General features: G+C 40.5%; 1 protein-coding gene across 2 annotated transcripts in view; it reads right to left on the bottom strand.

The window, feature by feature from the left end:
* Positions 1-1,878, bottom strand: part of NLGN1 (neuroligin 1) — a 378,226-nt gene extending 376,348 nt beyond the window's left edge. For both annotated transcript variants that reach the window (XM_071812568.1, XM_065844748.2), the window contains exon 1: positions 1,436-1,878. The gene's annotated coding sequence lies outside the window, so the exon portion shown is untranslated. The remainder of the gene's footprint in view (positions 1-1,435) is intronic.
* Positions 1,879-20,593: the final 18,715 nt, after the last annotated feature.

The following is a 20,593-nucleotide window of genomic DNA, read 5'->3' as shown; positions in this document are numbered from 1 at the left end:
TTAAAAAACTAATCATAGAATCATCAAGATTACAAAAGAAAAAAAGTTTTCTTCATCTTTTAATCACAATATGCAATCAGAAGGCCTATGTGATGATTACCTCCTGCTTTCAGCCTAAGTCACCGAAGCCGTTTAATGAGGTTTCACTCTTCCAAGTGTCAAGGAATGTGTCACTTCACCGAACAGGTATGTTCACACACCACGCTCACTTCACAATAACCTGATCTCTCGATATTTTGAAAGAATAGTGGCTGTCTACAGCTAAGGCACACAGTAGTAGTTCAATAAACATGGGACCCGTATAAATGAAGTTACTTTTTAGTAATGGCACCTTTATTACCACAAACATATTCACAACTGCTAGTGCAATTAATTATCTGGATGAGCAGATACATAGCAAAGGAGTAAAAACTGCCTTTACTGGAACACAATTCATTTAGATGATTTATGGAGTTCTTTATTGTTAACGTCACAAGAGCTTTTTCAACACAAGACAAATCATTAAATCCCATAAAAAACACAGACTATTGCCACGGTTAGCAGGTAACTGATACCCTTGCTTGTGCCATTTATATCACTAAACGGAGCAGATAGAATAAAAATTAGTAAAGCTCGCTAATGGAGAGCGAGAGCCTCTCAGAAGCAAGCAAGGGTATCCTTTTCCTCCTTCCCTTGTCCCCAGCCACCCAGAAGGAATGACTCCCCGCTCTCCACACGCCACAGCCCCCAGAAGCGGGTGGAATTCAGGGCAGGTGCTCCCCCGAGCTCCGCTCACCGCCCCCTCCTCCGCCGAAGGGTCTCGGGGGTGGGGGGAAGAAGAAACTTTGGGAGGGACGGAGGGCGGACGGGGCTGGGTCCCCGCCGAGCCGGCGGCAGCAGCGCGGGGGCGGCTCCGGTGCCGCAGGCGGGGGCTGGACCTCGGTGCGGCCCAGAAACCGGCCTCAGCCCCGGGAACCACCGGCGAGGGGGGGGATTCATTTGCTTTTAGAGGGAGAACCTGATTGCTACCCCTCCCCCGCCAACCTCTGCCTAGTTTTCTCCTAAGGGAACGTTAACTACTTCTCTCTTTTTTAAAAGGCAAATAAAAATAGCTTCTGTGTTGCATTTTTCTGCGGGGCTTTTCAGAAATCCTGCTGGGTGGGGAAAGTGCAAGATAAGAAATCATTTTAAACAGAGGATTGGTGGTTTTAAACAGTTACCAAATCACTGCCAAAACATGTGCACCGCAAAGAAACTCCCAAATACAGAGCAGGCAGGGAGAAATAACGTATATTTTAGTGATGAAGCAAGCAGGCGTGTTAGAAAAAGACTCGGAAGGACGGGAGAACAGCACTGAAAATGCAAATAAACCAGCCCAGACTCTATGAGAAAAAAAGAAGCTGCTGAGAACCCTGAGCAAATGCTACTGTCTCAAAGATGGAAAGAGCTCCCTTACCTTATTACTAATCCTCGCTTGCACCTGCTCTGCAATCATAAGTACTTCGAGGTGCTTAGTATGAAGCTAAATTGATGACTGAATATAAGAATTTCTTCATACACCTCTTTTACAGATTCAAAAGGAGATTTTTAGGACTGTCCTCCTCAGTATCCATTAGCTTCCCAAAGAATTCCAATTTTCTTGAAAAAGAGGCAAAAAATACGGTGTGTCAATATACAAACGGGCACTGTAATAGATCCAAAAAGGCAGGGAGTGGGGGAATCTGAGAGGTGTCACTACAAACTTGGCAAGCGAAACGTATCCTCAGCAGGAAGGAAGGGGAAAAAAAAAAGGCTGCAAAATACAAAATTCCCAGGGAGACTTTGGAGAAAAAAAAAAAGAAAAGCACAGAGGAAAGACGTCTGAACCGAGCACAAATGGGATGGCGGGATCTTTCCCAGCCATCCATCCATCAGCAAAGTGAGCAGCCGCCTCCCGCGCCGCCGCTGCGGTGAAGCCGCTCTGCCACCAACGCCACCTGCGCGCACGGCCGCGCACCCGCGCTGCGGACACACGCACGGACACGCGCCCCCACCCGTGCACACCCACACAGAGCTGGGGAGCACCCCCGTGGGGATCCCGGCGTGTGTGGCTGTGCGGGGGGGTGCGCCCGGGCCTGCCCCCCTCCCGGCCCGCGCGTCAGTAGTGACGCTCAGCTCAGCCGGGGATGCTGAAACAGCCGCAGCCCCAACCCGCTGCCGCGGACAGTTTCCCCCGATCCCCCCCCCGCCCTCATGGGCTCTAAGGTTTGGGGATTTTTCTCCTCCTTCCCCTTCCTCCCTCCAGTGCACGAATCCAGATGCGGGTCAAGTCTATTCCCCATGCTGCCTATGCCTCACATTTTCCTCTTTGCAATCTTCCTCCCCCTTCCCAAGCCACCCGGATTCCCCAGGGCAGCCCAGCTGCAAGACGACTGGGTAAGGAGGACACAGGCTGCTCTCTCAGTGGGTAAATGGCCAGAGAAACCTCGTATGTACAAGCTCTCCCCAGGCACCTCTTCCCAGCAGGGCTGCCGGCCCTGGGTCCCTGGGTGCGCGTCCCATACACACACACATCACCCCACAACGTGTCGGGTCAGCTAACAGACACATCACCTCCCATCTCTCACTTTCACTCTCTCTTTTTCCTTGACCTAGTGCACATTTCATCTGAGACTTTCAAAGACCTTTAATTATCGTATTAATGTACACCCATAAATTTCCAGAGCAGCATTTCATTAGGCAAACACCAATATATGGTATGGTACACAGAGGTAAACAGAGGCACCAAGGGCTAGATAGGCAGCAAATCACCCAGCAAAGCCATAACTAAAGCTAAAGCAGAATCGTTCAGTTTCGTTTTCCAGGGCTTTTCTAGGGGAATTTTATTATTTTTAATTAAAGAAAAAAAAAAAGAAATCTATGGGAACAACTTGTGGCAGTAGATTACCAGGTTACTGGAGCACACGCCCATTTACACACCATAACAAGTCTCTCCTGTGAGCCTTTACCAGCTTACAGTTAGACTAGTCAGGTAAAACATAAGTCCTCAACTCTCTTAACCAGTGTTGTATAGTCATTTACATATTTCAGCAAATGTAAAAGCAGATTTTTCTTGTTGTTGAGAAGTTGAGTGGAAGAGACAAAACATAGGTTTGTCCAACTAGGGTAGAAAAAGACCAAGGAAAACAAACCTCCTGGCTCACACTTGAGTGATGATACGTGTAATGTACAGGTAGTGGGACCTATAGCTTATTTTATCCCTCGTAAGGTGCTTGGAAGAGATGATCAGGGATGTGCAAGCTGATGGAGGTAAAACTTCAAAGGGAAGTACAAGCTTCAAAGCAGGTCTTAAACCTGGGTACAGAGAAGGCAGAGACAAGGAGAGGAGGAGGCAGTGAGGTCTTCCTGAGCAAAGCGGAAGGGTTGGAAGAGAAAAGACAGGCTGGGAATAAATTCTTTAGGGCTTGCTCAACTAGAAAATACGCCCTTGTGAAGGGCTATTTCACACTCTATTTTCTAAAGAGGAAACCAAAATCACAGCACAGCAACTGGGTATCTTCTGGTTGAATTTTGAGGACCGAAGGTGAAGGGCACTGAACTCTCAACACCTTTTTCTCTGACAAAAAAGAATAACAAACAACAAAAACAAAACAGAAAACAGTAGCAAGCAGTTTAAGGTTGAGCCCAGGACATATTCTTCACAATTCTTGTATCAGACAGACATGTTTACAGTAAAAACAAAATACCATTCCTGAGAAATTGGTACAAATGGAAGAACAGTTTTATTCCTTAATGGCAGTGTTGGATGTCGAGCAATCTGGAAATTCTGTAGAGATTCCAAAGACAGCACCTGTCTGTGAAACACGATGCATTTTTAAAGTCCTCAAGTCAGTGTGACTAACAGGGTTCCAACCCAGAATGCTTCTCCCAAAACTGAGAAGTTTGGTACACAAAAATATTGGGGTTTGTTTTCAAATCAAACAAATCCTTGATTTATTCTCTGAAGCAACATATGTGATTTTGGAATACGCAATCTCATCTTTAATCACTGTTCCAATGGCTACAAAAGCAAGGGCAGATGCTCCCATCTGCTATGCGTTGCTGGGTGGAACAGAACAAGCCAGAGCCCCAAAAACAGATTGGCAGATGCAGCACCTCTACTACACCTGTGAGGGTCTCTGGGAAAGGCAGCCCCTTCCCAACACATGCACCTCACATACTGCTGTACCAAACTAACATACGTGCACACATATATACTGCTCACCTCAAGCAATGGCCATTTTGAGGAGAGAGGACCTATGGAGAGAAAGGATGGAGCTGGAGAGCAGCTGTTCTATACAGCATGATGCCTTCTGCAGTATGCAATTTTCAGCCGGAAATCTGTATGGTTGTTTCGGCTTAGGAAAATGGGAGATCAGTCCATCACCTTCAGTCCCACTGGAGAAAGCACTACTGGGAGGAAGAGAGGCTCTGGAGGAGACATGAAGGGAACAGGAACATAGACATAGGGGAGAGCTCTGCATGTCTGGAAGGGTAAGTCATATACATTTTTGAAGTGTTCATTAATTTGGTATTCCCACCCTGAGAAGCAGATTTATCCTTCTAGCCAGTAAGTTATCAACATAATCCTCACCACTGCAATATCTGAATACCTTAAGAGCTTTAAACTGGGCATCCAGAGTTTAGGTGTACGGCTGATGGCTTCAGACTCACTCAGTCTTTCCTATGGGTGGAAGCTCGAAGGTAACATTGTTGCACATACGAGTTCTACCTTTCAGAATGAGGGTGATTTGTCACCATTAGCCTCAGGGGTATTTCAAATACCTTTCCTTTACTTGTGGTGATTAAACAAGATTGAAGGTATCTTCCAGTCCCTTCCAACGCCTACATCTTTTCCTGGGGCATTTATATAGAAGGGAAGATGCTGTAATGCAGCTAGTAGCTAATACATCTCACAAGGACAACATAAAGTCAATTATTAATACAAGTTTAGCCTTCCCCAGCTTGTAATTGTAGTTCTTTGTTACCAGGAGGGTCTTGCCACATTAACACTCAACCAGAACCGCCTCACTAAAATTATGAAAAATAATGGAAAATAATTCTGTGGTTTACTGTCCAAAAGTAAAGAGAGGAGACTTCCACGCCTAATGTAATCATCTCTGCTTCTGTGAGACAGAGAAAATGAAGGTGCCCTAAGCATGACAAACAGAACAGGGTATGTACAAAAATAGGGGGGAAAGAGCTGCATAATAAAGCTGTCTTTTGTAACTGTGCAAGGGAGACTGAAAAGGCTGAAAATGAATTGCAGCAAGGATGACTTTGAAGAGAAATTGTCAGCTTGCTTAGCTCCCAAATTCACACCCTCATGCCCAATCTTTAGATAAAAAGCAAAATGCAGATGCCGAGGAGTTTTGAGGCAGAGGATAAGACATTTATGCTTTTTTCTGGCTTTGTTACTTATTCACTCTATGATTGTAGCTTAAAGTTTCGTAACTGGAGGACTTATATTAATAAGAAAATATAATGCATAGGAAATGTCAGTGATAAATTATTGGAAAAATATATAAAAGACAGTGCAACTTTAGACCTCTAATTTTATAAAAATGGCTTGATTTTCAAAAGTGCCGGGCAGCTGAAGACTTCCTGACATCACGGAAAAGTGAGGGACATCTTATCTCAAAATCAGTGCCTGACAGTTTCTTGAAGTGCTCACACTTAAATTTCAGTTTTCATTTTCTCTTTCTTTTGACTATAAACATTTATTCACCATCTTTGAACAGTCTATACTAATATCTAAGAGAAATCCTGTAATGACTCTAATAGAAGCAGGCATGGTTCTTTATATTCTGCGTTTTTTACTTGAATAGAATCAAAGATCAGTCTGGAGTAATTGAATGGTTGAAATATTAAGGTGTTAAAATTTCAAGGAAAATTATAAACTACTAGTGTAGAAAATTAGAAATCTTATTTGAATTATTTTAATCCATTCTGAGATTATTTTTAATATCAAAGCAGATGTTTTCAACAGTTAAATTAACATCTTCAGCAAGCTTACAGGGAACCTCAAACAGTCATTGAATCATTGTTAAAAAGATGTTCTATAAGTACAATGGAATACATAGGACATACTATGAGAAGACATTCCTGCATTTAGTGGCTACTGTTTAAATGGTGTGAAGATATTTTCTTCCTTCTTTAGGTATGAAGGGGCCCTTACTGAATACCAGGAAAAGAATAAAGGAAACCATTAAAATACAGAAAACACAAATATTCTAGTGTTGGGATCCTGGGCCACCCCGAGGTGATTTGTCTTTTTCACCCTATTTCAGTGATCTAGCAACTGCTCTTATTTCCCACATTAGTATTAGCATTCAGAGATGACACATTCACACATTATATATATGTCCCTTCTTTAGACTGGTGCAACCCACAGCATTAAAGAACAACATTGTCCTTAGGTCAACTGTGTCACAAAGTTAAATTTCTGTATAAAACAGTAGAGACTTGGGGAGGAAATAAAAGTTTTTGGGAGCCTGATCTGTCTCCTATGTAATCAGAAATCTGAATTCACCCATTGCAGATCTCAGGTGTTGAAACCTGGTATCCAGATACAAACCACAAACATTACTATTTTGCCAGCAAGGCGAATGGACATTTTCACAGGATTTTGAAAAGTTTTGATCCTGTTTCCATCACGATTGCAGGCAGCACCTCTTCCACCAGACACAGCTTTATGAATAGTCCAAGTCAGCACTAACCATCATTAATAAAAGCCTAACACTAAAAAATGTAGGGTCTTGTTCTGATATTTTAGTATGTTTAGATTTAGTAATACAGCCAAATTCATTGCTAGGCCACTCTTCATCATCTTTGATAAGTTGTGGGAAATGGGAGAGGTGCCTGAAGACTGGAGGAAAGCAAATGTCACTCCAGTCTTCAAAAAGGGGAAGAGAGAGGACCTGGGTAACTACAGACCCATCAGCCTCACCTCTATCCCTGGAAAGGTGATGGAACAACTTACCTTTGGTGCCATCTCAAGGCATCTCAAGGATAAGAGGGTCAATAGGGGCAGCCAGCATGGCTTCACCAAAGGGAAGTCGTGCTTAACTGACCTCATAGCCTTTTATGAGAATATAAGCAGGTGGATAGATGATGGCAAAGCAGTGGATGTGGTCTATCTTTATTTCAGTAAAGCATGTGACACAGTCTCCCACAGCATCCTTGCTGCTAAACTGAGGAAGTGTGGTCTGGACGATCAGGTAGTGAGGTGCACTGTTGTCGAGGGTTAAGATTGTGGGGTGACAATCAAACCCTGGCAGATGTGTTGTTAACCTCCTCTCCCCCCCACTTCCCCCTTTTGCCCCTCCCTCTCCCCCCTTCCCACTCAGGACAGGCGATTGGGAGGGAAAGAAGGACAGAGAGAAGAGAGTTGGAAAAATTAAAGATGTTTTACTAATGCTACTAATAAGAATAGAGAAAATAATACAAAATATACAAAACCAATCTTGAAAGTCTCAGCAACTGCAGAGCCAGCACCCAAAGTCCTGGATTAGACTCTGTAGCCAACTGGAGCTGGATTCAGTCTGTCACTGGCCTCAGTTCGCAGGGACGACCAGCAAGGTCCTCTCCTAATGTCAGCCATGAGGAAAAAGGGAAGGAAAAAGGGATGAGATCCTCGTGATCTCCCACTTTTATATGAAGTATTCACGTGAATGGAATGTTATACACCGTTGGTCAGCCTCTCGGTCACCAGTTTCTCGTTGCCCCTCTCGCGAGATGTCCATCCACGCTTATCAATAAGTTTGCATTCCATTGCTAGGTTTAACCAAAACATGTGTCGGGTTCTCCAGGAAAATGCAGCTAATATGAAGGCTTTAGCTGACAGGCAAAATTCACTAAAAGAGAAACTTGTTTTTTAACAAAACCAGGACAACTGTGAACTGGCTGAAGGGAAGAAGCCAGAGAGTTGTGGCCAATGGGGAAGAGTCCAGTTGGAGGCCTGTATCTAGTGGAGTGCTTCAGGGGTCAGTACTGGGACCAGTACTATTCAATATATTCATCAACAACTTGGACGAGGGACTAGAGTGCACTGTCAGCAAGTTTGCTGATGACACGAAGCTGGGAGGAGTGGCTGATACGCTCAGCAGTGAATATCATATAGAATAAAGATGTTCCAAAACTATGCAAGACGTAATGAATAGAAAACTCAGTCTCCTGTCTGCATTTCTTGTCACACACCCAAACACTGTCTAGCATTAAATAGATATTTAAATGATGCAGATGTAAGTAAATCTCAACTCATGCTAATAACTCCAATATGAGTTTGACATGACTTCTCTGTGGGTAGTTTGAGGACTTTAAGGTACATCTATTCCAGATACTTCAAATATCTTAACACTCTCCTGGAATAAAGCAGTGCTATCACTTAAAGGAAAAAAAAAAGTCTCTAAAAATCCAGTTACCATCATAAGAAAGGGAGGAAGCCACGGTGATTATGCAGTCACTTCTAGAGACCACCAGTATGGTGTACATGTAGCACAGAATACAGTACTCAAAACCATGGCATGAAATAGCTACCCACATTTAAAATATTATACAACATTCTTTGGCCTTTTCCCTACTTTCTTAAACATTTTCAGTTGTCAAAAGTCTTATTTCCATATCTGAGACTACTAGGTCTGCTGGATGTAAAGGAGTTGTGATTATCCTTAAAGTGTATCTGACATTGCTATTAATGCTTTAAACTTGCTACTAGTGCATTTTTTGTAGTTTCATCTTTTTAGCAGAACTGACACATGTAAAAGCTTTAAAAATTCAAAGTATTAATCTCCAAAAGCATATGTGTAGTGATTACTTAACCAATAGGATGTTTTTTCAGTTCCTCTACAAGTTGGCTCAGTAACAGTACAATATTAATAATGCTTTAGCTTATACTTTTACAACCTGTTCTCCATTTCTCCCATCTGTCAATAGACTAAAATTGTGTTTACAGAATCACTCATTTTCTAACCTTTTTTTTAATTCATCTGAGACAACTCATAACCATTTTTTTTTCCCTAAAGAGACTCCAGAACTTGAGGCTCAGCTTGGTTTCCAGAGCTGTTGATATAATTGTGAAGTATCTCCATTGATTTGAAAAGTGTTATTCTGGTTTCATCCTGTAACAAATGAGAAAATTTTCTTCTCACTCCCATTTCACCTAAATACAAGCCTTTAGTTCAGTTCACTATCTTTCTTCCAAAACTACAACGTGAGGCAACCCTAGGCTCTGTTACAACATTAGTAGGTATATGTACATTAAACAATTAGTAATACTTGATGAGAAAAACCACAGCCAGTAGTGATCTGCATTTCAAACCTAAATCCTCTGGGGTGCCCAAACGGTCAAGCAAGGAAACAATAATTACAGAGCTGGGTGCTATCCACTAGTTTTGGATAATCTACCACCTTCAGTGCCATATCACCCTCCCATCCACCAAGACACCAAAGCCCCAGACACATGCCTCTGTACAGAAGCCACTGTAATGGTACTGTTTTATACATTAATTTATGTGGTCAGAAACCGGGAAATGGAGAAGTCAGTTCTCCTCGGGATCCTGAACTCTCACTGAATCCTGCATGCAGCAGGTGGGAGATCAGCATAAATAAATTATATCTTCACAAATGGCTCTCAGAGCTATAAATTAGGCCACTGTTTTCACTCTGATTCAACAGACTTGCTGGAATAAACTTTGGTTTAAAAATTGTTCAAGGACCTCAAGATTTGGCCCCAAATCAATGTGTATATAAATGACTTCATTTACAACTATGTATTTATGCCAGATTTAATGTCAACAGCCTAACGGTGCGTTGGATTTCATTTATAGGATTTATTAATTTTTATCTAATGAACAATTTCACAAGGCAATTCAGATGATTACAACTGTGAAATGTTTGCAATGAGGACCAGATCTTGCCAGCCTTGCTTGCCTGTAGTGCCACTTATATTAAAAGTAATTGAAAACAATTGTACTTTAAACGCACCAAAACAAACAAGTTCAAAAACAGTCTACATGAGAAAAGGAAGTAGATATTTCAGTCAATTCTGAGCCACATGTTGTCTCCATACAGACGGGCACAGCTGAGCTTTCTGGAGCTGAAGACCCCAGGAAGAAGCACAGCATGCTGACACGAGGACCATTTGGTGTCAATTGCCAACATGTTGTTTTGGCTACAATAGATGCCCCTGTGACAAACACCCCCCACTGATTGCAGTAGGAGCAGAATGAGGTCAAAGCTAGATATCCTACAATCTCACCTTGTCACATCAAGAAATTTGAAAATTAAAGCAGCAATATACTACAGTGAACTGAAGCGTAGCTTGCTTACCAAGAGGGTCATCTGCTGAGTAACATCTTTGTTTATTTTTTTATTTCTGGTATTAGGGTGTTGCTTTCATCTGATCTTGGAATTACACTACAAAGGTTCCCATTTATAATTAATGACATTTTAAATATATTTTCTGCATAGGTGGCTAGAATCTTCCCAGCACCAATGCCTAAAACCAATTTCCAGCATTGTGTTCAGTATACTTCTAACTCCCCTTCGCCCAGCAATAATTATATTTCTTTTGTGTGCTTCAGAAAACAGAGATTGCTTGCCATAAAATTAACTTGACGTGATTCAAAGAGAAATGCAAAGCATTTTATAAGAAGTCTGAGAGAGAGCGAGCTGTGATTGTGAACAGAGGCTTAAATGAGAACGGGGAAGACTTGTGCTTTCAGTTGGGGGAAGCTTCATTGCAAATTATGTTTTGTTTCCTTTCCTTCCTGCAGCACAATGACAACTTTGGCAGACAGTGTTGTTTAGAATCGAAAAGGCTTTTTAGTTTAAAGTGCTTCAGGAACGCATCTAGCTGCAGTGTATGATGTAGGAACTTCTTATTTAGCTGTATTCTGCTAAATGTAGTTTGTAATTGAAACACCTTTCAGTCCATGCATAGGAAAATCTGTTTTTGTCTACTTCTGCATTGCTGAGTTGCTCACGTGGTGGGTTGTACTAGGGACATGCATTTTATATTGCATGTTACCATGCGTTTCAATAACATGCGTATTGTTGTCAATTATTTTTATGGAAATTGGTTGTCCCACCTCTGAGCAGACAACTAAAACCACAAGGTCTTTATGTCATTTAAACTTCCTTCCAAAAACAAAGAGCAAATGAGGTCACTCCGAGCTGCTGGTTTTCAAGTTTTGTCTCATTGCAAGGGTTGCAACTTCACATCTGTTACAACGCTGTAAGGTTTTGCTTGAAAATGTTACTCTTGTCACTGTGGGCCTGGTGTGCATTGTAGCTGTTACCCATGTTACAGCTTTTGCTTAGTTTAAAAAATGTGTTGTGTTTGTTGTTGATCTTCTTTGGGGTTTTTTTTGTCTATTTGTATTTTTGTGGGGGTTTTGTAGCTTTTGTTTGAATTGTGTTGTTGTTTGTTTGTTTGGGGTTTTTTGGCGTGGTTTTGTTTGTTTGGTTTTCTTTTCATGTCAGAACTGTACACTTTGAGACAGATCCTGATTTCAATTACATTGCATAAAGCCATTTGCTTGAGTGGAATTATACTAGATGACACAAGCATGGCTGAGATTAGACTGTGGCTGATTATGGGATCTGCAAACCAAATGGTGCTCTTCCTGGCTCAAGCATCAGTCACTGCCAATCAAGACGCTGCAGCTCTAAATTCTATTAGTTCAGAATGCAGAAACAACCTCATGCTGCAGATAAGAGATGGGAAAACACTAGACTTGTAAAACACTAAATACTGTTAACTAAACCATAACAGAGCTTGGTTTTCTTCGCACAAGCATTACCAGTTTTACCAACAGGATATAAAACACACAAAAATGAAGAAATCTCCAAAGCAAACCAAGCGTCTAGATAAAGTCTCCAAGAAGAATAGAGGCTGTATTTTTCACAGATCTGGCCACTGGGTTCCTCTTGTTCCAGGATGTATAATATAATTCTATAGACTACCGATAAAGTCCCTCAGTGTGGGCGGACATCACTGCCCCCACCTTGTGTCAGTCCTTCAGATCCACCCCGTATCATCAACTCCATGACTGCAGCCTTGCAGCCACTGTTTATTTACATCCGCAATAACACTTGGCCCTAGCAGCAAACCATCCTAACCAACAATTCCATGTTACCATGTTGAGTGGAGGGTATCGCAAGATATCCTGGTCCTGTTCACACTTGGAGTGTTTCTACACCTTCACCATTAATAGCTTTAAGAGCCCATATACTCGGTGTTTCAAAAAGATGGAACCAATTTATATATATACTGCTTTGAAATTGGGTCCATCTTTTTGAAACACCCTGTAGAACATGATTTAAAGGGTTAACCAGAAGTTTCAACCCAAGCTACTGTGGTGCTTCAGCTATTTTGCTGTTCTCTGGAAAAAGCCTTTTGAGAGCTGGTGCTGCCTGGTTTAGGGTGAAGGAAGAGCAGCTCTATATAGGCCTCTGCATCAAAGACTGTTATTTAACTATCAGTGAATTAACACCACATTTGGAAGAATTAAAAAAAAAAAAAAAAAAGAAAAGACAGAAAAATCTCACCTATAAGACCATTGGACACAGTAGAGACGGGATAGATTTAAAAATAACTGTGAGAAGGAAACAAAAGTTACACTCTGACTTTCCTTTGAAAATTTAAAAATATCATCTGCATGAACAAGAGTCTCTTGGGTGCCAGCTTCAGAAGTAACTTAAAGAAAATTCTCATGTCATTTGTGGTTGATGTAATGTAAGAATCCTTTCTTATAGTCTTTCACTGAGATACAGGGTAGAAAACTGGACTCCCACTCACAGGCAGATTTTTTTTCCCCTTTGCACACTTATCAAAGAATATGTCTTTTCCTCTTAGAATAACAAGAGTCTATTCACAGAAATTCTGCAAGCAGAACCTCCATTTCCCCACCAGTGAAACATGGGCAATATCTAGAGTGTTTCAAAAGACTCATTAGTAAGTAGTTATAAACACTAAATTTAAACAAGCTTATGCAAATCCTGAATGTTAATTCTGTAAGAATTATGTGGGGTCACACTTCACAAGGTGTTTTTCTAGCACCTGATTTATTTTTTTTTCCCCATTAATGAAAATGTGTAGGTTGGCCATGTAATTCTGGGTTTGTAATTGAGCCTGTAATCAGAGGCAAAAGACCAAATGATCCTGACAAGCTTCTGCAGTGCGTCTGAACTCATTTCTTCCCCGGATTGAGCTGTAGATTTTATTTTTTAAACAATTTTCAATAAAATACCCGATGAGTACTTTTGCCAGGGCATGTTTCACATTTTTCTCCCTGTTTCGCAATCTTATGAAACCTCTATATACATCTGAGCACTGCTAACTAACTGAGAAAGATAGCCTGCTGTTCTTACTCAGCCAAAAATTGCAGAATGTCAGGGATACAGCAGGAAGAACATTTGGCTGCTTCTGTCACTCCCAACAAAATCTCTAACATTTTGTTTTATTTAATGGCTTCACTTTTCATGAGATGATTCAAACCCCTATAGGGGACCTACATTAGTCTGCTGACATTTTTCTGCTAGTATAATTATTATGTCCTTCTACAGTCTGCTTTTCATCTGTGCAGAATTTCACCCTGGCACAGTGGAGTTTAGTTAAAGACCTCAAGGTGGAAAACTGGAGAAGCCAGAATAGATCTTCAGCATAAGGTAAGGTGAAGTGCAACTTATTTGACATAACCATGCATGCGCTGGGCTGCAGGGCAGCTGGTGGCATCAAGCAGCAGATGGACAATGCAACTGAGAAGAAAGAAACTTCCTACACTAAAAAAAAAAAAGTATATATACACATATACACACACAGAGGGTGAGGGGAGAGGCTTGTTTGTCTCTCCTTTACACTCCACCAGGCAAAATAACTTGCAGGTTTCAGCTACTTAAACCATAGCAGGAATGTGGATATTTTTGACACAGTACATACTGCAGTATATCACACCATTAATCACAAATCATAACAATTTTATTTGATTACTCCTTGTGAAGGCCTACCCTACTGGTTTGTATTCAAAATAAACAAGTTTGGGGGTTTTTTTGAAAAAGAAATAGACCTCAGTGAAAACCTTTTTGAGAAAGAAATAGACCTACTGCTACATGGTTAGAGGTTGAGGCAGTTAGTGGGTTTGGGTTTGTTGTTGTGGTTTGGTTTTGTTTGGTTGGGGGGTGTTTGTTTATTCTTTTGTTGAGGGTTTTTTTGCGGGGTGTTTGGTTTGTTTTCTTTTTTTTTTGTTGTTGTTGTTTTTGTTTTGTTTTTTAAGACAATCATATCTAGACTCATCTGTACTTTTAAGCCGAGGTTACAGCTAGCTCCCTGAAAACATGTCTTTTTGTTGCTAAGCAGGTGCAGATTTGAAATCAGAATAGTGCACTTAGGATAAAAAGAAAGCAAATCCACCTCCTCAGATTTAAAGACAATATTGCCTTGGTAACAGGTAACACATGTGAAGTACATGCTTAATTAAGGCTTCCAGTTATAATAGCGACAAAACAGAAATGAAAATGAGAAGCAGTGTAGCAAAATATAGACAGTCCTCAATAGTCAGATAGCTTAAAACACATTGGTATAAACCATTAAACAATTGAGAAGACAACTGTGTAGGTCAGATGGCAACAATTAACAAAAGTCTGGAAAACTTAGCGCACGGAGCGTTCTCAACATTAGGAGAATTCTCAGAGTTCATGCCCTGTTCACTGCCAAGTGACAGGAGAAGCAAGGGGACAAGACGATTAAGTTATCTGAAGCTATTTTAAATGAAGAATGCAATTGCATACACAGGTTTTAAACTGTCCACTATCACTGCGTACAGGGGTCATACAAACCTGAAGAAGGCACAGGTATTGGTGATGAACACCATCCATTCATCCTTCCTCTGAAGGCATCTGCTCCGCCTGGAAAAAGTGTGAGAGAAAGGAGCAGAAGGCCACACTTTGTGAAGCTGGAAGAACTGAAACAGGGTCTCTTCAGCACAATAAGCAACCACTTTGACAGTAAGAAATGGAATAGGGAAGCAAGCATATAAGTAATAGTAGATGAAACAGATTCAGTTTAACACAGTGGTGCACACAGCTCATTAAAATTAAAAGCTGAAGAAGAGGCCAGTGAGTTTTCCACAAGTGTTACAATCTGGACAACACTGCAATAAAAAGGAGTTTGAAAATCTAAAAGCATATATAACCTCAAAAAAGGAGGAATGTCTATCTCCACTAGTCACATTGCTGTATAGTAGAATCCCATCATATTTGTAGCAGACAGATTTGTGACTCACAATAAACTTAATTAACAAATAAGTAACTTTTTCAAGTTCCATCTAATTAAATGGGAAGCTTTGAAATAGAAAATATTTCCATTTATGATACACAATGTCTACCCCAAACTAGAAGAGGTGGATTGATCTTTTAAAATTATTATTTTTTTATTACTAAAGTGTTAAATTTGATTTCACATATCATTTATGACAAAGACGACTGCATTCCTGTGTAGATGACTAACATTAGGCATATCTACCAGACCATTCAAACATCCTTTCCTACAAACCCATTTGTGTCGCAGAAAGCTAAATCTCATGCCACAGCAGTGCCAGCTGACAGCCTAGTGCTGACAAGCCAAAGAAAATTCTGCACTTCCGTTCCCTGTTCAGGCATGTTTGAGCTCCCATATTGCACTGACACATGTCAGCAGTGCCAACGCAATTATGGACGGAAAGGATTTTTATGTATGTAAAGCATAAACAGCACAAGGAGCAGCATAGTCACTTAACATGTACCTACAACTAAGTGTTTTAACCCAGTTTGGGGGAAGACTACTAAAAAAGTCAAAGCAGAAAATACTCACAAAATATTCACAGTCAAGCTGCTTGTACGGTGAAATATTGAACTAGGTGCCTAAAGTTTTGCAGATTTTGACTCAGGGCTTTTGTTATTTTCTAAAAGGGGTGAAGATAAATTCTTGCCAGATTCACAGAAATCTGAACAGGATCAATTGGTTTTTGCAGAGATCTCTGGTAGCATGTGGCAGTAGGCATTGCTCGTAACTCTGGGGTTAAGCTAAATTTGACCCAGTAACCTACAGTTGAAAGACAGGATCAATCTATCTAGCCACAAATCTTTTAAGACAAGCAGCTCATTTGAGATATTTAGAGAGAGTCACAGTGATAAAATATCAGCCATATTATCTTAGTCTGGACTGTTTACATAACTGTACGGCAGAGCTTTTCAGCAGATACAGAAATCTGGTTATTGATCACTTGTAATGCTTAATTCAATTCTGAGAGGAAATGGCTTACATTTCATGGATACATTTAATTAAAAGACAGTTTATTCATTTTGCATTTTGTAAATGCTTCGGCAGAGAGATATCAATGTAAGCTCTTGGGGCAACACGAGGAATTGGAAGATTTGTTACCTGTTTCCAGCAAAATGTGAGCAAAATGATGTTAGTACCCTATGATTTCCTAATGTAATTAACAGAACCACAGGCAAAAAGGGAAAGAATGGACCCAGAAAAGCCATTGTGTGTATCTCCTTGCCTTAAGGGAGGCTCAAATACACTTCTGTTGCATCTGACAAAAAATTGTCTTAATCAGTCCTTAAAGATCTCTAATGACACTTTACAGCCACCTTAGAAAATCCACTCCAATAATGCTTTATCTCCATCATTAGAAAGTTTGTGTTTGGTTTTTTATTAATGTCTAGTCTGAGTCTTTCTTGCTGCAGTTTATGCTGGTTACAATCTGTCCTACTACCTGAAATACAGAAAACAGTTCAGACCTTGTTTTTCTACAAGATCCTTCAAGTTTTCAGAAGCTATGCATCCCCCATCAGCTTTCCCTTCCTCCATCCTCTAAACTACTTTCGGTCTGTGTCATTCAGTCAGTTGTTACATATCTTGGTCACCCAGCTCTAATCATTCCTGCTGTTGGTCTGTATCTTGCTTTAAGTGCCATGCGCTAAACTGAACATTATATATTCAGCTAAGATTTTACCAGCAGGAGAGTTACTTGTATGAGATAACTGTAAGCTGTGCACGTCACGTCAAAGCCTTGACTGTTCTGCTTCTTTTGTGCCATGGGGTGATCTTGGTCACTCCCTGTTTGGCTCCTGACCCAATATAACTCCTGCCTCTGTCATTGAAGATAAGTTGTCCCCCATTTTGAAGTGAACCATTGATAACAACTCTTAGCGCATTAACACGGCTCATCGTGCGCTCCAGCAACCATGGCTCCAGCATTTCCCTACCTGGCATGTGAGAACACCACAAAAACAGGCTGCCCTCAATGAAGCTCTGACAGTATCTAACACCTGCAGCTTCTTGTCTGTCCACAAAACATGCTGCTCTGTTGTAAAAGAAAATTAGACTCATTCGATGTGATGTGTTCCCAAGTAAACACAGGCTAGTAGTTATGTGTTTCGTTGCTATTTAGAGTTGAGTATTTTAATCACTTTTTTGAGAGTCAAGGCTGAGCTGCACCATTTCTGAAGACAGACACTGCATTTGTTTTTTGTCTGTTTTCTGGTACCTCATTCACCTTCTGCTGGTTTGTTACACCTGGTGACTAATGGCTCAAACATTGCTACAGACCATTTGTTTGCTGTCCTTGATCAGAGTTCAGCAGCCCCAGCTGATCCCAAAGGTTCTAATCTCATGAATCTATTAAATCATTTTTCCCTGCCTCCCTCCTTCCTTTTCCAAAGATTGCAGATGCCAAATGATGGAGTTCAAAGTATCGCCTTTTTTTTTTTTTTGCCTGACCTTCCTGAACAAGATTTATCCCTTTTCTATCAACATTCCATCATGGGCCATCGAGGCTCTGCTATGGTAAGACAAAATCTTGGTATGTATTAAAAATTCTGCAAATAAATCTTGTGCAGGAAGCTAAATCGGATATTCGGGCACTAGCACTGGACTTGCTAGATCAGATGTGGAAAAGAAGAAGCTGAGAGGAAAAGGTTTGAAAATTGTGGAGTATTTCCTAAGGACTGTGAAGAGGAAACAAACATCTCGTGCATGTAAAATACTGGAATGACACAAGCCATGTTGCACAGCACTGGCCAGCGAAAGATTGTCACTTTGGTGACTAGAAAGGTGTGCAGAGCCCTGTGGCCAGGTGCCAGCATAAAAATAACATCCTTCACTACAGCCAAAAAGAGAACCCACATGAAGTTACATATTAGAAATGGGCACTGCAGAACAGGAGCCTTAGAAGACGCACTGTAACATACAGTTGTGCCACACAACAGTTATTCAAACTTTAGCTTTTACTTCAATTTTCTAAGCATTGCCCTCTTTCAAATGCTGCCTTGGAGATTTATAACGACATTTATGAAGAATCACTGTCTATTTAAGAGTTCCAGTACAGAGAGATTATTAATGATTAATAAATTTGCTTTACAGTTTCAGCTTATATCCACAAAAGCAACAATAACTATTTTATGCATACACATATGTTTATAAGCTTAGCCAGGAGCCAACAATGAATAAAGCCCTGACCTACACTTCACACATTCACACAGGATTAGGGTCCTTTCTTCCCCCCTCACGGTTTCTATATTTTATGACTTCGCCTGTTTTAATAGCATAGCTGTAAAGTGCCTCAGGACTTTGTAGAAAAACCACTATCAACATTCATGCTATTAAAAGCATTACAGGTTACTGTAAAATATCTTTACATTGCTACTCTCGCTTTTTAAAAGTTTAAATCAGGGATGTCAAACTCATTTTCACCGGAGGCCGTATCAGCCTTGTGGTTGCCTTCAAAGGGCAAATAAATGAAATGAATTGTTTAAATGAATCGTGTTCACATGTTCAGAGTCACTGGGACATCAAATCTGGCAAGTAGTGACAGATCAAGCAACCACAGCTGAGAAAATCACCCCATCTTCTCCTTTTTCCTTGAAGTGAGTGAATAGCAAGTGGTGGGAACCCTGTTTGGAGAGAAATGCTTGTAGATCTATGCAGAGACAAGCTTATTATCTTTGTCCATTCTGTAACCTGTATTCCAAAGTATTATGGAACATAAAGTCACAAAGATCTACTACCATGTACATGTTCTGGTTTTGCTGCAACTGGGCAAGGGATTTTATGCTGAATATATTACTCTATAGATTACAAGGAAGAAGAAAAATCTATGGGTTTTCTCTGGCCTTACAAAGAGAGGAACCAAGATGAAAACTTTTTAAGGCTTTATATGGATGGTCTTCTAGCAGCTATAAAGAAGGAAGATTTTGTGAAGAAAATAAACTTAAGATCGGGGGTCATCTCCTGGCAAATGTGTAGGGAGGTGAACTGCCTACCAGTTCATAACACACTGGCACACGTATATCTAAGAGGAAGTTAATACCATAAATACATTTTTAAGTCACTACATCTGAACACTTAATTTACTTCTATGCTCAGCCACTATTCACTTCATAAATACGAGGGATTGGGAAAAGCAGGTCAACGTAAGTTATTCTTCAATCTATAACCACATCAAAAAGTAGACCAACATATATTCTTAGCTTTACATACTTTTTACATTAGTTACCCCAGCAATTTGATGGCCATGTATTTGTGGGCTATCAACTGTTTTTCCTGATTTTTTTTGTTCTTTCAAAAAGAAACAGTAATTGACAGGAGCTTAACAGAGGAAAGTGTCTCTGTCATAACTGTAGCACAAGGGGGACAGAGTTGTTAAAGTCAGCTTCAATTTGCTTGATATCTGGAATCAAATAAAATATAGCCTACAATCCATGGTTGTTTCTGTTACATCAGAAAAGCTGTATTTTTTCCATTTGGAAAGGTAATTGTTGATATGGTCACTTGCAAGATTTAAATTCTATTCTCTGCCGAAAGACCCGAAGTTCCTTCCACTGAAGTCAGTTGTAGAACTAAAAATAAACTATTATTTTTTCTATAGAGTGTCTTTATTTCATCTGTTGTCCCATGGATAAACAGGGAAAAAAAAAATTCTTTCCAGTATTTGGAACAGTAATAGAAAATACTAAACATTATCTGATCATTTTCAGTCTGTATATGAAATGACCTGTCCTTGAAAACTGTATCAAAACCAAGCACTACTAACACACTACTCCGATGTGCTTTTGTTCCAGAGGGAAAGCATATATTTCTAACTACTAATCATTATCTGACTTATACATATATTGCCACCCCTAATCTGAGTGTACAACTACTGTTACATGTTTCAAAGTAAAGGAAGACAATGAAACCATGTTAGGACAACTGTTTGCAGTAAGCTAACTCTTACAGCAACATTTTTTCTGGCCAGCAGAAGCTAACTTCTTTGTGGAGATACCAGAGGAACATGTGCCATTAGCTCTGCACTGATCAAGCCTTGCTTTTGTTTCCATTTTGCCAGTTTGCCTGCCTTGTTAATGATCTGCACTTGGAGATAAAGGTCTACAAATTTCCAAGTCCTACATACAGTTATCTGCAGCATATTCAGTTTATAGCTGTGCATGAGCTTTCACATGCCAAAAATATTGCCTGCTGTTTTCAACTATTTCATTTAGGCCAATAAAAGCTTTTACTTCCCTCCACAAACCTTGTCTGGAAAGAAATCCTGGAAGATGAGAGTCAGAA

This window comes from Patagioenas fasciata, chromosome 9, assembly GCF_037038585.1.
Source record: "Patagioenas fasciata isolate bPatFas1 chromosome 9, bPatFas1.hap1, whole genome shotgun sequence".
NCBI classification, from domain to species: Eukaryota; Metazoa; Chordata; class Aves; order Columbiformes; family Columbidae; genus Patagioenas; species Patagioenas fasciata.
This window is presented reverse-complemented; position numbering and strand designations above follow the sequence as displayed.